General features: G+C 38.8%; 1 non-coding gene across 1 annotated transcript; it reads right to left on the bottom strand.

Annotated features, from left to right (window-relative positions):
• On the bottom strand, positions 1–191 carry LOC130092606 (U2 spliceosomal RNA). Its single transcript, XR_008807943.1, has one exon. It is a non-coding gene; the product is annotated as a U2 spliceosomal RNA (small nuclear RNA).
• Between the last annotated feature and the right edge of the window lie 3,550 nt (positions 192–3,741).

Below are 3,741 nucleotides of genomic sequence, written 5' to 3'. Positions count from 1 at the left end.
AGGGGGTGCACCGTTCCTGGAGGTACTGCAATACCAGGTCGATGCGTGGAGTGGACGGAGCAAGCCCCTATTCCATCTCCCTGATCCAAAAATCAATTTAATATATGGTCCCCGGGTAGGGGACGTATCAGATATTAAACTGATAAGAACAGATACTACACTTGATCTTAGCCAAAAGGCCGAGAAGCGATACTGAGAATGGGTTCGAGGTAACCGGCTGACTCAGCGCGATACACACCTCAATGACGGTCACTCGATCTGAGATCAGGAGAAACTCTTCAAACTGCAAACACACACTCGAGAAATCATGTCCCGCTCGGAGACTGAGAGAAACGCGGAGATTCTCACAAATAACGAGATGAAAACCTCCTCAAAACATGCGGATTCAACCGTTAACCCGTTTACCATCGGCCAATCAAACACGAGCACAGAGTCCATCGGCCAATCAAACACTAGCAAAGAGTCCATTGGCCAATCAAACACGAGTAAAGAGTTAGAGCACAATAAAGACTGTTTATCTCCGTTATTAGTCTTTGTTAATCATGAAACATTCACTATATAGCATTAAATATAGCATTAAAGTACTTCTGCTTGAGTTCAGACGCCAGATTCAGAAAATAACGCTGAAGAAATTAAGCTTTTTTTTTACACACATTCGCTTACTGCGCCCCGTGTGGTTAAATGCGGTACTGCACGTTCAACGTCACTGATTGAGGCGTTTAATTCTCTAACTTTAACAGTAATGACGACGATTAAACAATTACTTGTCCATCTATATACCTACGGAGCAATATTAAAACTCCAAACATATATCAAACATCTAGGCCACCTGCCAAAACACTGCTGTAATCTAACAATGGCACAGAAGAAAAAATAATAACAATGTGCTCTCAATTAAACATTAAATATAAGTTACAATTAACTCACCTATACAAAACGATAATCACCAGACAGTTTTAGGAGTAATTTCTTGTTGGTTTGTTTGTTTTTTCCTCAGAGGAATCTCCAGGGCCGTTGTTCAAAATTATGGAGCAAACCATTCCGTATGTCGTCACGTCCGCTCCGATTAGTAACGAAATTCCGCCTCCGTTATTGTCAATGGGCGGACGCCAGTTTTGAGAGGAATACAAACAGTCTTTCAAATAATAAACAAGTTATGGCATAAAAGTTGACAAGAGAAATGATTTAAAAGTAGCTTAATATAACATATTGAAAATATTTCCCAAGAGAAAGAAAGAAAGAAGAAAAATTACACAAAAATGAATGAATATTATTTAACACTTTCATGTACTACTGTACACCCGAAGCGCTTTACAATCATATCAATGAATCATATCTAGATGTTTTTATAGCTTTTTAATTAATTGACATTGAGATTGTATTTAAAAACAAATTCAATGCTTGTTTGAAGATGTTAAAGGGGGGTTTACATTATACATTTATGGATATACAAGTTTTCTAATAAATAAAAGAAGGGTTATACAAAAACTTGCTTTGATTAGATTCTTGTCATTTATTTAAAACCCCAAAAGAATGTCTATAAGATAAGGAAAAAAATCACAAAACACATTTTGGACAATCAAGGCGTTGTTCCGTCAGAGAGACTGAGCAAACGGACACTCCCAAAACAAATGGCCAAGAGTTTCACAAGAAACTTCACAAAAAGGAGCAGAACGTGCATTTAGGCGTAGGCTACTTCTCAGTTTCTGAAAAATATTTGTTAAGAAAGGGAGTGACCATACATACAGTCCCTTAATATCATTAAAAATGTTGTTCCAATAAGATATAGGGGAGGGAATTAAGGGAGCAAGATCCAAAAATAAAGACCTGATTTTGTAATTGGATTTTTGTACATGAAACAAATTGTCACAGTTCTGTCACCCTTGTCTGGGTTTTCTCTTGGTATAGTGACAGAGCTGTGACACTCCCGGTTTGTCATGTGTTTGTGTTAGTCTGGTCTGTTGTGAGCACATGGCTGTCATGTTATTTCCTTGTGCCATGTGCTCTCCTGTCAATTGTCAAACCCCGCCCATCTTGTTATCTCGTTATTGTTTAATGTCCCTCACCTGCCTGCCTCGTTATGTTCCTTTGTTTGTTCCCTATTTAGTCTCCCTGTGTTTGCAGTCCTGTGCTGGTTCGTTATCTATGTTTCCCTTGTGTTTTAAGTGCATACCTGAGTTCTCTCTTGTTTTCCCCTATGGGATAGTTTTGGTTTGTAGTTTTTGTTTGTTTAATAAATATCCTTCCTGCACTTGGATCCTCGCTTCCTGATTTACCCATCCCGTGACACAAATATAACCATAAACCAGAAGCTGCTCAAGTTCCTGTCAGAGGAACTTTTATTTTTAATATTATTTTGTTAATTTTTGCATTATATTTACCCAGGGGGCAAAACACCTGTTTTTTTTTTTAGGAAATTAGACATGGGCTGCTGTAAAAGGTTATAATATAAAAATGAAATCTATGATGTCTGAGGATCACAGGTGGCCAACCCGGTCAACAAGCTGCTGGAAACTTGTGATTAGGGTCAAAACAGCTACCTCAAATTCTGCTTAACTCCCTGGAATCACCCAAACATGCTAAAAAGGTTTAATTATATTCATGAATCCTGAGCCATATCTCCCTGATACTTTATGCTAGAAACAAACTGAGCACACCTTTCAAAAGAGTGGAAGATAAGCTTTTATCTGATGCCTTGATTGTACATGTAATTAGAGTGTAAGAGTTAACCCTTGTGCATTGTTCAAATTCACTACCCTTTCGTTATGTTCATGGCTGAAAACAGCCACCACTTTAAACTGCTGTAAAAATGTATCAGATAAATATATATTTTTTCAATTTGTTTTGCATAAATCTATTAATCAACCTCAGTCCTGATCAACTAAATGTTTTTAAAAAAAATCAGGATTTTAACTCTTTAATTGCCAAATTCATAAATGATGTCACTGATTTGGGGGGAAAAACACACAAAATGACTTATTTTCAATATGAAATGTGATGTGGACTGGATTTTTTTTTTTAACCTTTTATCACAGTCTTGGACATGTCAAAGATTAGAAACAACATTGGTTTTGATGCATTGTTAGTTTTTGTGCAGCATCAGATTTTAACCTTTTCTCCCTCATTTACTGTTCGTGGCTGTTTTTGCCCCATTGACTTCCATTATAACCACATTTTTTGATTGCAAAGCCATGACACCATATAATCATGCATTTTTAATTGTTGGTGGTTTTCCCTGTTGGGAAGAGGTAAAATTTGTAATTTTTACTGTTGATAACCAGGTGGCACCATTAACCCTTTAGATAGGCCAGTGCAAAAAAAAGCTTAGTTTCTGGCTTTTACATGGAGTTACATGGAGTATAATAGCATATTAAAGTGTGTGTGTGTGTGGAGTCCACAGATCCAGAATCCTCCGAATCCTCCTCGCCTTCAGTGGAGCTCTAGCTGGATCTGGGTGGATTGGGAGAAACGGCGAAGTGTGGTTTTCCATCAACGCGGAGACAACGCCCTTTCTTCAGCGTGACTCCAGGGCCGACGCACTATGCCACCGCAAGGGTCCAGAACATGGATTCTGTGTTCAATCTGTTTTATACAGAGGAGATGATTGACCTCATTGTCAGCATGACCAACCTCCATGGGCGCCGCACAATGAGAAACTGGACCGGGCTGGACTCCACAGATCTCCGTGCCTTCATGGGGCTACTGATTTTGGCCGGCGTCTACAGGTCCAGAGGGGAGTCC

This window comes from Rhinichthys klamathensis, unplaced genomic scaffold (genome assembly GCF_029890125.1).
Source record: "Rhinichthys klamathensis goyatoka isolate OS25496 unplaced genomic scaffold, OSU_Roscu_1.1 h1tg000176l_1, whole genome shotgun sequence".
In the NCBI taxonomy this organism is placed as follows: Eukaryota; Metazoa; Chordata; class Actinopteri; order Cypriniformes; family Leuciscidae; genus Rhinichthys; species Rhinichthys klamathensis.
This window is presented reverse-complemented; position numbering and strand designations above follow the sequence as displayed.